This window comes from Chroicocephalus ridibundus, chromosome 2 (genome assembly GCF_963924245.1).
Source record: "Chroicocephalus ridibundus chromosome 2, bChrRid1.1, whole genome shotgun sequence".
Classification (NCBI taxonomy): Eukaryota; Metazoa; Chordata; class Aves; order Charadriiformes; family Laridae; genus Chroicocephalus; species Chroicocephalus ridibundus.
Genome location: NC_086285.1, coordinates 24,326,523 through 24,347,043, shown reverse-complemented (window position 1 = coordinate 24,347,043; position 20,521 = coordinate 24,326,523). Strand labels below are relative to the sequence as shown.

The window sequence follows — 20,521 nt, the reverse complement described above, 5'->3', positions numbered from 1 at the left end:
GCCTGGAAATACTTAACAATCTTCTGTTTATAAAAGTAGTGGCGCTGAGCTCAACAACAAGGAAAAGAGCAATCCTCATGTAAAAACTATGTATACATCAGAACCAGAAGACTCTTTCACACTGCAAAAGAAACCAACTCCAGCACACATACGTTAATTTTAGTCCAAAACATTTCCCTGGACTTTAGCTATGTACTGGTTTTAGACACTATATTAAATGGCATTTGTGAATGTTTACTCCCAAGGAAGAAAGGAGGAGGGGAAAAAAAGGAAAAGGGGGTGGAGTGGGGAGGTGTCACCCTGCTAAAAATATAGCAGGGTGTCCACATACCTCAGAATTCAACATGGGATAGGTAGTCCTTCTCTCAGGTATAGAGTAAGAGTAATAGTAATAATAATAATAACCTGTATGGGCAATTCCCTATATGGTAAAGGTATAACAAAACAAAGCAATCACTGTATAATTAAACCCATGGACCAGTAACAAGAGTGTTCAAACAGTTTGAAAACATATAAAAATAACCCTAAATGGTCCCAAGACTGCTGAGGAAGAAACCCCCACCATCAACATCAAGCTCCTGACAAAGACCCTGAGACAAGAGGCTGATGAGGACTAAACCGCTGGGGCTGCTGCTAAGATAATGGCTTGATGTCTATGCACTGAGGAGAGTCCTTACACCAGTTTGCAAGGATGGATGTCCCCCTGAAGTGATAGGTGATTTCTTATATAAGTCACCCCCTTGTTACAGAAGCATCCCTTCGGTGTAGAAGAACCCCCCAAATCGTGGGAGGCAGCAGAAGTCAGCACAAGAGCACGCTGCGAAAACACCATGGGGCTCCTAAACTTAACAGTGGCTAAGGACACAAGAGAACAGAAAAAACAATGTTTGTGTATAAATATACCTATATGGTCACCTTGAAATCTCCACGTTTTGAATACAGAAATATAATCTGCAGTATTTTAGCAGAAGGGTACAGGACTAATATCCGTACAGAGTGCAATAACCCTGTAGTGCAGCAGACACCACATGGTACCTGCAAATTGATTTGGGGTTGCTGAAGGCAGGTACTGCTGCTAACGATCTCTGCAGTGGAGACACACAAAAAAACCCAACACAGCATTAAAAGCTGCATCGGTCTAAGAGCTAAGAAACAATATTATTCTTGTTTAGAGAAGATAGAGACAACAGTCCTATAAAGCACACCAAGACAACGCTGTAAATACATGAACAAAAATACTCCAACACAATAATTAAAAACAAATTCATGAATCGTATTGGTAATTGGTGGAAGAGAAAGGATTTTACATGGCAAGAAAAAGCAGAGGAGAAAGTCACTGGGAGAGAAGAGACATGGCTGGAGGGGTAGCTCTGTGAGTTTATGGCAGGAAAAGGAGTAACACTAAAAATAAAAGGAAAAGAGGCAAATTTACAAATTATAAGAACCACATTAAAACTTTCAGGAAAGGTTTACGGCAAGACAAAAAAACCCTTGGGTTACTCAGATCCCTGTCCCTCCAGCATGGAGACAGGTCATTGTTTCCAATTGCAAATCCTGTTTGAAATTAATGTGCCATAAAGAAGTTGAAGGACACAAATGTCCTGGGCCTGATGTGCTGGACAAAAACTATCATATAGGAGAAGAGACAATGCAGCACACAAGCTAAGAAGACAGTCAGGCAAAGTCCCTAGGGAAGGAGGAGGAGGAGTATTGTTGAAAAAAAAAAAAAAAAAAAAAATCACTTGTGAGACTGCTAGAGCAATGTCATGCTGCTCTTGATGGCAAGCCAAGTAATTGCGGCACTCACACTAGAAGAGTTCAAAGGGGCACACCTTCCTGCATCAGGTATTCTCCCTAAAGTTGAAAAGCGTCTAATCCCAGAGACCCATCACAATCGACATCATGGAGCTAAAGAAGAATTTATCACAAAGACACTGCACCTGAAAAACACTGAAACAGAAAGCTTCGCCAACTACGCTGTTCAAAGCAGGAAACAGTCTGGGTTAACAGCAAACAGGCTCAGAGTGATACCAGGAGAGCATCAAGGATGTATACTCTCTCTTTTCTCCCAAAAAAAAAAAAAAAGAAAAAGATTGGATAATGAAAAATTCAAATTCAATCAATGGAAGCAATACAGGGATAGGAAAGATGCAATGGAAGAAGCAACAGTAGCAACAGGTAAATGCTTGCACCAAGTTACAGAAAAGACAGAAAAAGCAAGGAACCATTTTCTAAGCTTTCTGAGATCTAGCAGCACCAGCGTGAAAAGACAGTATCAACACAGCAGCATCAGCTGCCTCCTCTGTAGCACAGGTGCACTGATGCTGAAAGAGATCAAAAGCTGTGTGATATTTTGGCAACCAAACCTTTAAGGACAAGAGAAGAGTCAGCTGAAAATTGTAAGATCCTTTTCATTCAGGACTGAGCACTGGCTGAAAAACGAAGATGACATCTTTCAAAAGTGGTTAAAACTCTCCTGTTTTCTTACTGGATGTTCAGCTTGACACTTTGGGGGTGCCGGCAGTATTTTAATGCTGAGATCTTACATCTAAATTTCGTGTTTAAAATCTTTTTAGTCTTTAAAAAACTCCTAAAACTTGAATTTTTTTAAAAACTTCTCAAAACTTGTAAAAAAAACTTTTAAAAAACATTGTGTAGTTAAAAAAGAAAATCTAATAACCCTGAAGACATTAAATTTGTACTAAGGGCGAAAACTACTGTCCAAAGAGGACTGGAGAGGACCACTCGATATTGCCTTAAAGAGAGAGGGCTTCTACTGATCTTTATCAGAAAAATAAACTCTACTTGAAAACATTTGTTAACAGACTAATTGTCCTGAGAGAATCCTCTAATATGTCACTGATGATTACACCAAGGGTCAACTAAAGTACAAACTGTGGCATTCAACGCACGCCTTTAAAACCAACCCTGGTATTATATTAGAATAATCTCATTACCCACTCATTATACAAATTGGGAATATGACTGTTTATTTGCAAATTATTGAAGAGGATCACAGTTTGAATAACAACAATTATTTCAACGCCTATCTGAAGTACCTGTAAAGAAAAGCAAAGAAGGGAAAAAACAGCAATTCATAAACAGGAGTCTACCTGTTCACACCCTCTAATTTAATGCAATTTTTCTTGGTCACTATACCAGCAAATCCTTGTTGTTCTTCAGACTGATGCTGACACCAGCCTTATCCCTGAAGAGCTGCCACAGATTACTGAAGCATTTCTCGATTTCAGTTTAGCATCTACTCAGTATCAACTCTTACACACTAAGGGATGCCTAAGGAAACGAGGCAGCCACGAGGCCTCTTTTAAAAATCCCCACTTAGGCTGATTTGCAGAAGAAACCTCAAATCAGGTTTCTCACATCCCAGGATGATGCTCTAAACACTGGGCTTCTGGAAAGCTTTTGATTTGCTATGCATACTAAACAACCATCAGTTTGAAAGGCAAATTCTGCAGCCAACTACTCTGGGCCCCAAGCTGGGGTGGCAAATTTGGTCCAAGCCCTGCATCAGGTACTGGGAATTCTCCTTCTCAGTAAACTGCGAAACTTGCAGAAACACAGAAACATTTCTCACTCCAGCTCCAGTTTACGGACAGCAGCGTTCCCAGTTTACCAGCAAGCGGGCAGTCCTGCTTTACCCATTTACAACAGCATAAAATTATCATCAGTATCTGTTGGGAAATACCTAATGCAGATTCAGCCTTTTAACTTCTCCAGGTGGTTTCTCTGTATATTGATTATTCCCTTCTCTGGCCTACTCTTTGACTGGCAATTTAAATTCCTTTGTCTCATGGCTCCTTTGTAGTGAATTGGAAGATTTTTGGTTGCCATATGGTCAAAGAGGAGGGGAAAGGATTCTTGATTTTCTGGTATGCTCCTCTGCTTGCTCAGCTCCTGACAGCTGAGAGGTGCCTCCCCCATCTTGGTACTCTGCCTCTTCCCTTAAGTAACAACGATAACCCTCAGCAGAGGTTGTTAGCTACATTCAAAACCCCAGGGAAAACGCGACTACGTAGTTACAATACATTAACAACAGAGAAAAATGGAGCTTAAAAATTATACTAAACACTTATACTACCCCAGTAAGCATATCTATAGCTGTTTAAGATCATTCTGCTCTGGACAGGGTGTTAATTGTCCGCGTACACTTTACAAAACCCTAAATGCTTTGGATAGGTGGTAGCCAATCTCAGGGTCTGGGAGCTCAAAGGTGCTCAAACATTGGCCTCTTATTCCCATATAGTATTCAGCTCCTTCTGTTTGGCTTTCCAAGGACAACTGAAAGAGACTTGTTAACAATGCTGGTAACTGAAAACAGGGAGATACGCATATTTCTGGAATATAAAATGCAGCAAAAGGGATTTTAGATCCAAGGCAAAGTTCTTTTTTTAGGATGTTTGCCTGCAGCTCCTGCAGAAGTCAACCAGAACTACTAATGTTCATCCAAGGGCAGAATTTGACATATAGCATTTATTTTATGCTATACACAAGTCTAAATAGGGAAAATACGAAATGCATAACTGAAAACTAGCTATTAGGTTTGGATAAAGCAGAACTGAAAGGCAGCAGTTGTCCAAGTGCAGGAGCATAATTTAGTTTGCCATAGCCCATGTGCAATTCCGTTAGCACCTTCTTTTTCTGCTGGGGTGACACAGCTGACACAAGACAAGAGTATTAATACATCTTTCAGCTGTCTGAATTCACAAGCAGACTTCTGCCTCGAAATACTGAAGGACTAGTGGGCCAACAGTACGGAGAACAACTCAACGCTTGCTCATTCCTCAGAGTCCCGCGCTGTCAATTAGGTAGCACCATGGTGGTCTTCCTTCTCCCAACGAGAGGAGGAAGAAACACGTTTTATCAGCAACACGAGGTGAAGAAATTACGTCCACAGTGATTTACAGTGACCTGCAGATGATTCTGAAAACCCTTTAAGGCTGCTTTCAGTATAACAGAAACAACGAAAATGTCCACATTTTTTCCTCATTGAAAATCAGCTTGAGCGCTTTTCTTATTCCTGCTGGCTCAGTAAAGTGTCAGCATGTTGCTGCTTTAATTTCTCCATGACAGAACGAGATGCGGAGAGAATTAAAAAAAAAAAAAAAAAAATAATCTCAGTCATACTGTCCTAAACCTGTTAAAACCAAATCCTTTCTTATGACAGGCTTTGCAACGACCAAGCAGTAATTGCCTTGTTTTTCTCATGTTCATTTCATGAGAAATGTGAGTTGCTCTCGGGAATTATCTGTATGATTATCAAGGTGCAGGAACTGAAACCAAAATAAAAGCAGAGTATTTGCTTCCAAAAAAAGCAACTACTCTTTAGAATTTATCTGCAAAGGAAATAAAAGTAGTAAAGAACTCACTCCTCCAAAGTGCCAAAGTGCCTCTTGTTCAATCGGCTCATTTTGGGGTGGAGGGTGGGACGGAAATGGAAAGCAGGAAATTTGAAAGAATCCTGGTAGGAGGTAGGTAGGTGTTCAAGCACATGAGAGGCCAAGTCCAGAATTTGCATTACGTACATTGCTCTATTGTCTGCGCGCCCAGACAATGTCTAGACAATTCTATTGTAAATAACAGTCTTTTTGTGCTGCCATTAGGAACAGAAGCCATGCAAGAATTACTTGAAGTCTTAAACACAGACCTACCTCTGAAGAGAGAAGGAAGGCAGAAATACCCCTCTGGGTATATACGTGTGTGTGTGTATATATATATATATGTGTGTGTGTGTGTGTGTATGCGTGAGTGTACACACATAGGTTTATTTAAAAAAAAAAAAAGGCACAGAGGAAATTACTAAAGTTAGCAATACAATTCCTTCTGCTATTTGTGAAGAACTGTCAGACAACACTTGTTTCTTTGGATTGTTTGACAGCCTCTGCATATTCCAACTGAACTATACAATTAGCTAATAGTAGAACTGTACTGGTCTGATCCATTGGCTTTACAGCATGGACCAAGATGAAGGCTATCACAATGATTCAAAGATAAATAAGTATCAATGGCCTACCTAAATTTTGCTCTTTTTTTTTTTTTTTTTTTTTGCTTTGATTGAAGATCATTTTCTGTACAAAGACCAAAAAAGTCAATAGAAGCAGCGAGTGCTTGGTATCCCTCAAATTCAACTTGCACTGCAGCTTAAGGTGACATTCAGTGACACTTTCTTCCTTGTTTGTACACATGAAAACCTTGTTTTAGTAAATGTTTATGAGATTTTAAGGAAGGAGGAAAAGAAAATAAAACTTTTCAAACAGTTAATGACAAGCTCTTGTGACTGTTTTTTCAATGATGAGTCCCTCCAGGAATAAGAGCCCGAGTAAGTTTACAAAGAAAAAAAGTTACATTAAAAAAGTTAACAGGTCAATTGGGAAAAAATGCAACAGTGCCTCAGTGAAATCTGGTTTTAAAGCATGTGACCTATATATCACACAGCATTCAGTCCTGCACAGGCACAGGGATATTTACACACTGGGTTATCTGAAACTTTATCACTAAGATTCTTCTATGCTATATGCTAGTATGTACCTGTAAGGAAACAAGGACTTCTTGAAACAAGTTCTGAAAACACAAATTAAATTTTAAAGTTTAAATCCCAGAAAAATTAATCAATTCCAAAGACTAAATAAAGTTACACTTCTTCACTTTCTTCCCCACCGTTCCCACCATTGTTACAGGCAATATCTCAATTCTCAATGTAGGTGATACCAAACTCACTGGATGTCAACAGAAATGAGGTCTCCAGGACACTAGTTTCGTGCTGCTGTGCCCTTCGCAACTTCATGATGTCTAATGCACCCCTGTCTAGCCCAACTGCACATCTGCTTTTGCAGGGAGGAGGGGTTGGGCAGTGGGGACAACCCTACCTGCTTCCACAGGAGAAAGGCATGGATATGGGTCATACTCTCCTTTTCTTCTGAGTACTCTTCTTCTCACCCCAGCAAAGACCCAAAGCAAAGTATTTGTAGATCACCGGGGAAGAGAAAAAAATTGTTGAAGCAGTTCTTCAACACACCTCATGTACAGAAGAAGAGGAATATGTCTCAGCACCGATCTGTATTCAGTCTACAGGAGAATACTTCAGCCTCTCAGGAAGATGGGATCAGTGGGAAGATAGCAGTAAGTGCCTGAGCGCTGAGATAATGCAGCCCCAAACCCAAAAGATACACTTTTAGTAAAGCAAGTTTATTATCTCACCATATTTTTGTTGGCATTGATACTGCAAAAGATTACAATGATACCACCTCTCCCTACCTCAGCATCATCTGTCTCTTTTCAGACATCTACCACCAACCCTCTTCTGTACTCTGTCCTTCAAATCTGATAGCAGTACCTTTATCTGTCAAGCTTTTGGGGGCGAACCACACAGGGCCTTCACGTGAAACATTCAATCATTTGTTAGAAACATAAAGAAAGGCTCATCTTCTGCCCTTCAGGTCACATTCCAGTTTTTATGCTGGTGAAACAACCCTCTGTGAACGCGTGGGATAAATGAAGCAGGAATTATTAGTGAGAAGCGGCAACTGACCATGTGAAATCCAACACTCAGCATCTGAAGGTCTCCATTCAAACGTGGTTAAGACCTTACTAGGCTAACTTAAATCAGACTTTGATGGGAAGGGCAGAAATAGCACCAGCCAGCAAACCCGTATGCTTGGCCCTAATAAAGTGCTTCATTCGTGCTGTCCAGGCGGAGCAGGACTGAAATGAAGGTGAACTCAAATGACCTTCACAGCTCGAAACCCGTAAAAATACACCAAGAACCTGATTATCAAGGGAATGGCAGAAATTCACCAGTATCAGCTCCTAGTCTTTCACATTCCCACAGCTGCAAAATTATTCCAGTCATACCACCAAATATGGAAAACACACACATTCAAGAAGTGATGAATTGCACCTTTTGAATTCCCCCTGTCTATCGAGGGAGACAGGCAAAGGGAAGAGCAAAGCATGAGTACAGCGTAGCCGCCTAATTCAAGTGGCAAACGCATATTTGCAGGCCATCGGAACGTTATAATATTTGTTCCTATTGTACGATTTCTAGCGCACCAGAAATCCATTAGCAGTGATGTCCTGGCAAACCACCAAAGAGAAATACATCCTCTTACACAAAAAAAGAAATTAAGATCAAAGAATCATTATGGATAAGTACAGGCTAAAGATCAGCAAGCTCACCCAGAAAATACATTGTAGGGTAAGATTTAACAATTCTTGCAAAAAGAGAAAGACAAAAGAAACCCTCTAACTTTGTACCAAAGCGAAGGCTGTGCATATATAAATTAAAAGCTCCAGCCATCGTTTTTCATTAACGCTGGAAATGTATTTATATTAATCTCTTTAGCTAGACTTGGCAGCTTCGTTACAGTATCATATTCAGCTTGATCTTGCTGTTTCTCTGCAGCTTTGCATTTTGTGATTTCCCCTTACTGATGAGCAGCTTACCAGAGTGAAGTACAATAAACCAAATTTATTCCTTGGCTAATTTCTAGGAAGTTTCCTCTATAATCAAATCGGCCACTTGGCGTGGGCAGAAGTGCATTGATAATCTGACACCTTTGGAGGGATTGCTGTCTCTAAAGTCATTGGGAGAATTCCTTTGCTTCCTATAATTCAGTAAAAACAGAGGTGATGCTAGAACACATGGCAGCATAACAAAAAGCTTTTTATCCCTTCACTGATACTTAGAAATAGTGTCCCTTTAGGAAGCAGAGATACATCTGAATTTCCTTACTTCTTTGCTCTGCAAACATGTGTAACTCCGTTATCGAAACATTACGTCAAGCTCATTTTTTTTCCTCCTTTTCTCTCAGCGTAACTTTATTGACTGCTATGAAGATTTGACAGACCAAACGGAAAGTGTGATTCATTATAAGAGCAATAATAAGCAGAGAGACAATTATAATGTTACTGTTGCCGCCGAGGCTGTCTCTGTGAAAGGAAGGCTGAATGGGTGCCACGCTGAGCACCACATTTACGGTGAGAAAAGGCACAGTTTTATTACTCTAACTGAACTGCTTTGTAAAAGGAAAATGTTTAAGATGTGCTTTTTTGGCTGGCTGGCTTAGGCAGAACCAGAAGATACCAAAAATTCACAATCTTCAAGAAGACCGGTGATATTTTTTTTTCCTTTTAAAATGATGTATTAAGTAACCTCTACAATGATTTAGAGTCTCAGAACTGTCACAACGGTGTATCTGATAACATGCAACCAGGGGCTTAAAATCTGTCATGCCCTTTGGACGTGAACGCTTTTGTTTTGTTTTTCTGAAGCAAATCTCACATCTTTGATATTTAGGCCAACCTTCAATACATCATCAGGAGGGGATTTACTTGAGGGGCTGAGCACATCCTGTACGTTTGTAACTCTTCCTGTACATTTATACCCTCCCCAAAAGATTCTTCAGCAAGGACAAGGAGATCGGATCTGAGGTAAACAAGGGTGCATGAAAATAAATGTGGCTGTTAAAAAGCTGGATTTTAAGTGGTTTTATTTCTTTGAGGAAAGGAGGGAAGAAAGATCAAGAGGAAAAAAAATTTTTTTTTTTCAATTGACCTTTTATATCTCCAAAAAGGGCAGAAGCCCAATTTAGAAGAAATACCTCTTTGTAGGTCATCTTTAATAAAAGTACAAGATGATTCTTCTCCTTCGTTTCGCTGTGTATCACACCGAATGACAGCATTTTATTTCCTTTGGGATGGTGGAAATAAAGTAAATGGAACAGAATGAGGACACATGATAAATACTCTCAAACATCATTTTGTCATTTATTTTTTTAAAGAAATAGAACTATTATCATACAACCAGTCCTTCAGTCAATTGACAAAGGGATCTTTTCTGGTCTACATGAATTTATTTGTATTTTGTAGTAATGCAAGCATTACTGTATATTACTAATGTACTATATATTACTATTACCATACCTGGTTAAAAAACAGGAAAAGAAACAGAAAAGGGATTAAAAAAAGAGAGCTCTTTTCAATAACGTACCATAAAACACAGCTCAGTTTTTCTGTTAGGATTATCTGATGGTACATTTCATTAAACAACTTCTTAATATATGCAGGCAATTAAATTGTTCCATATTTCCATAAAACACAGATTTTAATGCCCTGTTTGATGAACAGTATAAATAAGGTATCTTTCATTGCTTGATTCATCTACTACTATTTCTTAATGGAACTCGGACAATAAAGGAAAAAAACTAAATAGGAAGCAATTAGGTATTTGAAGAATTTAGGGACAAAATGAGTTCTGTTCAAATCGGAAGATTATTTAAAAGAAAAATCTGATTATCGTATAATTGAAAAAAACAGGGAATTAGATGGGGCATTACAGAAGCATCACAGTAACGCTGAATCACGGACTGTGAAGTCCAAAAGCCTGGAAAGTATCAAAAGAGTCCAGCTGCTTGAATTGGGAGAGGATCAGGTTATAGTCAACAGACCAAGAGTTTCTTTGGGTTATTTGCAACGAGTGAAAGGCTCACCAGTAGGACATTTGCCTATCAAAAAATCTTTTAACATGTCTGTCTACAATACAGCAGCATCCTCTGTGGGGGACACCCCTGACAAAAGGCATCGAGCCTGACTCGGCCCAGGGTGACATGGGATGCTGCGGTACCAGCGGGACAGGACACAAACCCCAAAGAGCAGGTGGCATGTTCAGCTGCCTTGGCCACAGCACCCCCGACAAAAGGGAAAGAGGACTGCAGGCAGAGTCGGTAGTTTCCTACCAGATTCACACTTGCTCATTGGTGCTCCAGGATTTGGAAACCTGATTTTTGCGCTTGTTTTGGAAGAGGAAAGAAGTCTCCCCATAGGGACCATCACTAGGCTGGGTGCGCTTCTCATGCTAATCCAGCCGGGAAGAGAATTGGAGCAACGTGTGCGAAGCTTTTCGAAGAAAAGTGCAGAATTTGGGTTGTTTGTGTTTTTCTTCAAGGAAACGAACTTTCTGCTCTAAAATGACACAACCGTCTATAAATGAGGTTTTACCCACTAGCAGGTCCCAACCAAATGAAAACAATTACATTAAAGACTACACACAATACAGAAAGTCTGTTGAAAAAAGCCTGTTTCCAGCCACTGAGTGAGGAAAAGTGAGCACACTCGTTTTGAATCTTACTAGAAAAACAAATTAAAAAATGCTACATAAACCTCACACAAGCACAGAAACAAATGTCTGTAGCCTTCATAGGTAGCACCTTACCTCTGTAACAGATACTGCAAAGAAAACAAATGAGTCCACTGCTTCGACACAACAGAATTTGTGTGTGCAAGTCCAGCACTGTTATTTGCTGGGTAAGATGCTCCATATGTTAAGAACATATTGTGTTAATACTGCCTGTTCATTCAGTCTCTGGACTAAAACCACATTTCTTAAGTAGAACCACTATCCTGAGTAGAAGAACATTGAATAACCTATTCCTCATGTAAAGATCTTTCAGAATTATATATATGCTGATGGTTATTTAGCCATCCATTAGGTCCTCCGATTCCCCCCAGAAAGCCTAATAATTTCTACTGTTTTCATTCTCCACATTTTCATTCCTAGCTCCATGCATCACTTGACTCCTTGTCTAGAAAAGGAGATTCCAATTCATTTCACTGCTTAGCTGAGGAAAGTATTTGAGCTCCAAGCTAAAGGCCCATGGCATTTCCTCTGTTTCTGTAAGTACTATTTTTAAAGCACACATATAGAAAGCCACGATGCCAAAGGAGTTCTCAAAGAGAAAGTAAAAAACCGGGCAGAGCTGCTGGACAACAGAGAGGAGCGTATGAAGGGAACTGTATCAGCAGGAAGGCTGCTGACTCATGGAGGAGATGCCCTATAAACGACAGCATAGAAAATACCTGCTATTCACGTTCCAGTTCATGCATTTTCCTGTTTACTACTCTTCACGTGTCTTACTCTGACCAGGATTTACATGTAACTATTCATAGGACAGTTGTAGTGTTATCACCACCGTGGTCTGAGAATCTAAGGGACAGAAAGGCAAGATAATCGCTTCTATTACACCAACTTGTATGGCTGTTGCGTGCTTTTGTAAACACAAATTCTATTCTAGCTGCCAAACCATAACCAAATATAGAAATAGTTGGAAAGGTCAATGGTTTGTTCTGTATTATTTACAGAAGTGGCAGCAATGTATATACAATCCAAACAGTCAAGTAAAAACTCTGGTGCCCGAACTAATGTCAGCCTATGAGGATACAATTCCATTTCAACAATAAATCCAGAAATTACACTTTGACTATAGTCATTTTGTAAATGTTAAATCAAAAATACAGTTATTTTTCTTTTTAAATCTTTTATAATGGCTAAAGGTCATTTGATTGTTAAAGTTACTACCACTTGGAAATACTCGGCACTTAGAAGACAAATTCATAGGCACTGAAACATGTTAGGCAATTTGATTCTTTCCCTAGTTTAAGCCATTTTACTTTAAAGAAGATGCTAAATATAGCACATGATTGACATGTACATATGAGGTATCTCTCTCTATGTGTGTGTAAGATATATAGCTCCTAAGTGATCTGGTAATCTAAGGAATATCATCAAGAAAGAAAAACATTCTAGAATTATAATATCTCTCCAGAATACTTAATCATTTTCTCCCTACACAGGCACTCACAAATACACAGTAATACATTTTCCATAATTATTTTTGTGTCAAAAAAATTCAGACCATGGAAAGGCAATTTACTCAGTGCTGATAACCCCATATGTTTTAATTACTCTACTAGAAAACAACAAATATTGCTTCCAGTGAATGCAGTTACCTAAAAGCAGTCAAATATTCTTTAACACATCCATTGAGAGGAAAACAAAGAACTGAGATTTTCAGAAGCTTTTTTAATGGTCTAGGAAAGTATCTTATGAGGGGATGCACAGATCTTGTACACAGATATAAATGCTTTCAAATGCTATTTTTCTTAGAAGTTACAAACCATTGAGCTTTAAAGTGGCGTTTCAGAAACATCAGGGGAATTCTCTTGCAGGTGATTAGAACTACCTTACAGTACACACTTGGAAATAATAGATGAATGAAACAAACTACACTTTTTTGTTCTCATTTTAACCAGGATGCCAAGTAAGCACTTGCAAGCATTTCACAGACACCACTTAAACTTTCCATAACCCCATATAACTGAAGTCAGTAGCAAACTTTTGTTGATTTCAACAGCCTTTACCAGTAACTGGTACCAAATCAACAAAAAAATCTACAGAAAATAATAGAGAATAATAGTAACAGAAATTTGTTAACCTAAAACTAAATTATAATATTAAAAAATAAAATGTAATGGAGTTATCAAAAGCAATTTACCCTTTTCAAAAGAAGTCTTAAACATAACGGAACATTACGCGAAACAAATTAAAGGAAGGCAATAAACTTACTGATAATCAACATAGGTTTATATATAATTTTTCTTCCCAAAGTAACTTGATATTTTTCTTGTACTGGATTACAAATTCAGTAATTGTAATAATAGTAATAGTGATGATATAAGAAGATCACAGAACACAGTTCATATTTACTAAAAGGTCAATTCTAAGTTTGGAAGAAGGAAGTTTTTAAAAAACAAAAGGGAAAAAGAAAGAAGAAGAAAAAAATCTTGCGAAAATCTTGGTAACTACGTAAAGAGTTCCCAATGGAAATGGGAAAGTTGTGCTGGCGTTATAGGTGACACTGCCAAAATGCAGTACTGAGTCTGTAATTCAGCAAAGATACTGATAGACTGGGGAGGTCAGCAAAAAGGCACTGAAATTATTGAAGGACTTAAAAGATGCCTTTTTATCAAAGATACAGAAACTCAACCTATTTCATATAACAAAAAGAAGGCTGATACGCTGTACACACCAAGGTGGGAGGAAAACTCAATGCTACAGGGCTTTTTCAGTCTAAAACTAATGTTCAAACTTTTATCATTGAGGGTAATTAACTATTCAAACAATTTATATTTTGACAAACTCTTCGTTCTCAACACAAAACTGAAAAAAGAAAAAAAAAAAAAAACCAACCCTAAAAGGCAGGAACCCTTAGTGATGATGCTACACAGGTCTAACTGCATAATCCCAGACATTCTCCCTATCCTCAGGGTATGTTTAGTGATACACTAGTAAAACCCTGAATTCTTGTCTTACCTTTGTCTTTTAGCCTAAACAGAATTAGTCTGCAGAAATCTCTGCAGAACTGACATTTTTCATTAAAGATAAAAAAAAACAAAACCATAAGTCATGCAAAAAAAACCAGTTTGTACAAAATACGTGTTAGCAAAGCATGCTAACACAAATGGAGGTGCTGAATAACTGCCTCCCACAAAACAAAATCAACCTCTGAAATTAAGCAACAATATCAGGGAGACAGTGTTTCATAAGTCTGGTTTGCATTTATGACCATACTAATTTTTCCACCACTGACTGGGAGGGGGAAAGAATGACTTTGCAATATGGGGTTGTGCAAGAACAATCGTGTTGGGTCAGCTGGGCTTCTGATCATGATAGACATGATGAACATCACTTAACAAGTAATTCAAAAATAGTGCAGAACATGATTCAGTACATCATTCAGAAGACCTGAAACCAGTTTATATCGTGCTACCTGTGAATTGGTACGAAATATTACAATTAAATTTTCAGAGCTCTCTCATACGGTGCAAAAAAAAAAAAAAAAAAAAAAAAAGGCATTATTTTAAGTAAGAATCAATTACAAAAATGTGACTGTACCCAAGCACGCAGGGCATGAATAAGAAAAGTGAACAAAGCTTGAATTCCCTCGATCCCAATAAATTCCAGCTGCTAGTGAGCACAAGTGGGACTGTGCGCAGCGAAGGCATTCATTAAAATAACTAATAAGGGATTGAGTTGGACTTCAGAGAGACCCAAAACAGCTTAAAGGAAGAGCTGCTCCTCCTCAGGTTTGATCTGACCGTCGCTTACCACATGCAGTCACCCAGTTACTGGGAGTCATTACAAGATTAATGAAGGTCATAAAACATGGAATGCTTTTAGAGCAGGAATGGCAGACAGGTCCTCTCACACCCAGCAGCACAACCCAGCAGGTCACGTCACGCCACGTGGAGCCCCTCAACTACACACCTGTCCTACAGGTGACCAGGAGGAGAGCGAGACTCATGGGGGCAAAAGAGGTACCAGAAATTATAATAGTCAGAAATGGTGTAACTGCATTTTAAAAACCACGTCAGGAAGCTAATCCTTTTGAATTCCACACAGCCAAATGTTTACAATTTAAAACAAATTTAGGAATATGTTTTTCATTTACAGCTTACATGACACATTGATATTAGTGTTGGAGACCATTTGCCAAGAGAAATTACAGGCAAGGTTTCAGCAGTTTGTCTTATGAAAAAGCTGGCACTTGTCTGTCAAGCTGCTTTTTATTTTGCTTCTGTTTTCAGGATTTTTTGATGAAGTTTACAGTCTGATTCTGTAAGGTTTGCAAAACTCTAGTTCAGAGGAATTCTTAATAAACATTCCCCACAAGACATGAGGAATGTCTGTACCCTTCTCAGCAGAAGCTGCACAAACCATTCAGTGGCAAGGCAACATAATTAATTCCTGGATTGCCAGGAACCTTCCAGTATCACTAACCAGAAACAATTTAAATTAAGACTGAAATATACAAAATACCTGTCAATGTTTTCTGAAGAAGCTTCTTTGGTTTTGCCTACCTTTTGATAAACTAAGGAAAAAAGGCATTTATTTTCCATGGAGAGAATAGAGTGATTGCAAAGCGTATAAAATATGCCTCATTTGAAATCTTTCAGCCTTCATCGATTTACACACCATGTAACACACACAGTGTTCCTCTGGCCATGGTCAGGCACTCGACGGGAACAGATGTGTGATCTTCCTAACAGGACAGGGTTTCTGAGCACATCTTGTCCAGCCTACTACTTCATAGATTATTTTCCACTAACACATAGACCAGAGGAATTAAATTTGTGTTGCAAGAAGAGAAAACAGGTGGCGATTATGCTCCATCCTAGTGACTGAGCATCACCAGGAAGGTCAGAGCAGTCCTGAAGTGCTGAATATAAACTTGAAATCCTCATTTATGCTCATGACCCTTCATAGCGCTTCCCCATCACCATGAACCTGAGAATCTCAGGCTATCAATGTGTTCGCTCTCACAAAAAAAGCCACGACTAGGGAAGGCTCTTCTTGTTACAGCATGAGGAGCCAGGGCGCGTGCAGGTGGCGAGATGCTCCAGGGAGCTTTATGAAGGTCAAGAGGCTCCTCAGCAGGGCACCCGGTGTCCGCACTGCACCTCAGAAGTGACCACAATTCAGACTCAGGCTCAAGAAATGCTCTCAGCTCATCTCTGTGATCGGAGACACCAGACCCCCCATATGAAAGATGATGCTGCAAGCTAGGAAGGGTCTTGATCATCTTTCTTGTGGCTACCACAAAGTGAACCTGGGATGGTCACCGCAGGCCAGGGGCCTGTCCACACTCCAGACAAACATAGATACTGCAGTTTTTCAGTAAACCACCTTGCAGCATGCTCTTTCGCAATCCAACCCCGTGATCACAGCTTGCTTTGGCCCATTATGCCGTTAAGTCTCTGCTGCCTCACATGCAGATGAACATGCCCTGGCCCAAGTCCCCTCAGACAGATCCACGTGGTCTGCAGGACCAAAAGGGCCTCAAAGAGGCTTTCAGAAACACGTCCCGTTTCCTGCTGAGCTCCGGTGTTTAATCGCATAATTACAACCCAAAATGGTCACGTGGCTACATTTAAGAAGAAATATTCTGCCTGAAAAAACAAATACCCATTTCCTGAGCCACAGATGCCATCACAGCATTAAAAACTTCACAGGGAAGGAATTAAAAAAAATAAACAAGCAAGCACACTTAATTGCTATGCAGCTCCTGGCCCAGGTCTGGGTTGGTGGCCAGAGCTGGACTCGTGCTGGAGGAGGGAAGGCTGCGAGCAGCACCCGCCTGCCCGGCCCAGCCGTCAGGCCCCAGGTTCGCTAATGCTGAAGGCGACGTTAACGAGGACAGCCACAGAAAACAGCTCCATTAGATGCCGGTCTGAACCCAGGCGTCCAAGGCAATGGATTCATAAACACGCCGATGCAACTAATGCATCCCTAACCTTTGCCTAAGGGATTGAACCTTTTAAAAACACAGCTGATTCAATCTGAAAGCTCCTTTGTAAATACTCCAGCCAGTTGAACAGGCAAAAAAAAGTTAAAAAAGAAATAGTGTATCTTAAAAAAAAGCTCATTGTAGAGACACTATGGCAGCTCAGGGGGAAAAAAGGAAGAGAAAGAATGGCAATATGGAGAAAATACCACTAATGAAAAAAAGGAAACTACATTGTAATTATATCAGCTTTTTATTTTATTATTTTTTTTCATTATCATTCAAGGTCATATTTCAGTGTATCTTACATCTGCATTTAATGTGAACATCACACACATGTGAACATCCACATTTGGATCTCACTAGTTGAGATCCAAAACAAGCAAGAAGAAAGCATGCAGATTTCAATGTTAAATTAAACTGCCACATTGACATGCCACCTAGAAAATTATTTTTTCTTCCTCTCACTTGCATCCAGGACTGGCAGAACATCCCACCCTGGGCCTCAGTTTTCCTCATGTCTGGAACGTCAGTGTAAGCTCTGCTTTTTGATTTCCCTGCCCACGTCCTGTATCTCCCCCGCTTGTTTCATGGCAGAGATCAGCCTTTGGTGACAGGCCACTGTTGTGAGAGGTGGCAGAGGAAGGGACTAGGAAAGGAAAGTTGCTTCAGCTAACACCCAGATTCAACAGTAGCATCTCTAGTGACATCTCCTTTGATGAAGAGCTAAAACAGAGGGTATCAGGCAATGGGAGGAGAGACACATGCAGGAGACCATAAACATTTCTTGGCCTCAACTGCCAGTGTACAAAAAGTTGTCAAGAAAAAGGCTGCAAGAAAATCAAGTTGTGTGGTACCTATGACAATGGCAGAGGGGACAATTATTCCTGATGGAAAAAGAAGAAAGAAGAAATGTGGGACTCTTCAGAGAACTGAGTAAGAACAGGGATGGAAAATACACAAACACAACAGAATGTGAAATACAAAAGGATACATGCCAGGGAGTTGTGTAACAAAGCACGGGCAAATGCAGCGGAGGAAACTGAGAAACTGACTGCCAGATAAAAAATCGATTTGAAGAAGATAGAGAAAATACTGCCCACAAGGAAAGGAGCAAACAAAGAAAATCTATTTGCAGATAGACATTAGGGAACAGGGCTATATTTTAGTTTCTGATGTTTTTAAAGCACTCTGCCTGCTACTGTAATTTTAATTTTGAAAATTTTTTTCTCCTCCATAAATTGGGGATCCATACGGAAGAATTAACACTTTTTCTGTGACTGTCCACCATGGAATTTGTAACTAGCGATGATGCTCAGATGTACTCAGAGATACGAGTCATACACACCAACCTCTACACAACAGGGAGATTGCAAGAAAGGAGGCTGACAAAGGCAGGGAGCATCTCTCCTTTCTGACAACCTACGTATTTTAAATTATTTTTTCCCCTCTCTATCCCCCATACTTCCCTGAACATTCTCAAATGTACATCATGCATAAAAGCTAATTTTACCATAGAGGCCTGCTTCAGCGTGCTTTCAATATTAGCAGAGGTTCAGTTATAAATAGTAAGCTGATATTTTTTCCAGAGGAAAACTAAAATCTTGAACCTTACTCTTTTCAAGCATTCAACTACTTTTCAATTATAAGGCTACTATGGGCCAAATTTGCAAACCACTCCTCAAAAAAATCAGTGCTCTTCTCTCGGGACCCTCAGAAAATACATACAGACTATAATATGGAGAGTAAGAACTGCAAGAGAAGAAAAATATATACCGCCCTCTGAATAGAACGCATTTGTTCACAGGAATAATAATTAAGAATATATTTTAAATGTTGCTCCGGCATACTTGGCCCTTTTCTTATTTGATGATCTGCAAATGCTATTTCAGAAGCAGTTTAAATGTTGATTTAAATATTGTGATAGAAGCCAAACATCTTACAATTTCCTTGCAGCCTTCTTGTTTCCATTTTGCACAATTTGTGATAGGACTTTTTTCACACTATAAAAAGCATCGCTCTTAGGAAAAGTTCATATTTAAGTTAGATTCTGACACTCTTAAGAACAATAAGGACACATTTTGACAGTGTTACTCATACAAATACTGGTTTAATATCATTAAAGACAACAGAAGAATGACATAAAAACAGGATCCAGCCCAAATCGAATTTTAAATATATATTTGTGTTTATGTTCATGTGTACACGTGCATAAACAAAAAATCCGCCTACAGAGAACTGCTGCAGTTCATAAACTCACATCCTTAACTTGTCTTTTCATATACCACTAGTAGAGGTGTTTACTTTTATTAAGATGACCTGAAATTCGTACTGCAAGGTAAATCCTGATCTTTCAGAAACTAACTGTGACCACACCGTTAATCTGTCACCCAAAATAAAACCAGGTTTCTGCAGCCTAGTCTCAGTAAGTTATAAATATGTATACAAAACTGCTATTTCCAACAAACACTTCAATGTTGTAGACTTGGTGCTTTTCAGCAGGAAATTCTTCCTCTAGAGTTCTTTTTAAATGCATTTGTTATAAAATCATACTTCTAAACCAGCCCCTTTCCCTCACTTTCCAGCAGCCCAGTGTCTCTGCCAGCTGTAACCAGCAAGGATTCACATGTGGCTTTTAACTCATGTCAGTGCACAGAAAGAAATTGCTACTGCTTAAAACGTGTTTACAAGTGAAAAAAAACTGACATTTGAGTGGCTCCCATTGCAACCTGAATGGTTCATCTTTATAGCAGAAGAACTTGTAGCAATTGAGCACAAACTCTTACACCAAACCACACAACACTGTGTTCAATTATTAGGAGATGAATTACTTAACGAAGTATTTCTATTTACGATACTATTTATTCTCTTTTAATTTCACAGCAGATGAGCAAAGTAACTCCTATTTTAAAACAGCTGTGCCAAACAGCTACTTCAAAAACTCATTACTGAGAGCCACACACCAGATTTCACTTTAAGTTTACTATTGTACAATCTTTCCTTGTAGACTGACGTTCACAGTGTGCTACTGCCTTATGACGCTTCTCTTTTCCAAAAAGACGATAAACACATCTGGAGAAACTTCATTCCCAACTATCCATCTCATTCATTTTTTGAGGATTAGCTGTAGTGCAATTGCTGTGTCTCCAGTACTTTACACTTGGGTAATAAAATGCTAACAGCTACCAGTTTTCAGCAACTCCATCTTTTAATATCCAGGGAAGCTCTGCGTGAATATAGTAATTTGCCTTTATAGTAAACTGAAAGATGGCAAATGAAATTATAACACTGAAACGTTAGTTACACTGCAATAGCTACTAAGTAGTAACAATGGGAATATCAAAGCCTACAATGGTACTTGAGAAAATAACAAAAGAACTTAAAAT

At 39.2% G+C, this 20,521-nt stretch overlaps 1 protein-coding gene across 6 annotated transcripts in view; it reads right to left on the bottom strand.

Moving 5' to 3' along the window:
* Positions 1 to 20,521, bottom strand: part of ADAM22 (ADAM metallopeptidase domain 22) — a 136,779-nt gene that overhangs the window by 97,918 nt on the left and 18,340 nt on the right. The gene's annotated exons all lie outside the window — the stretch shown is intronic.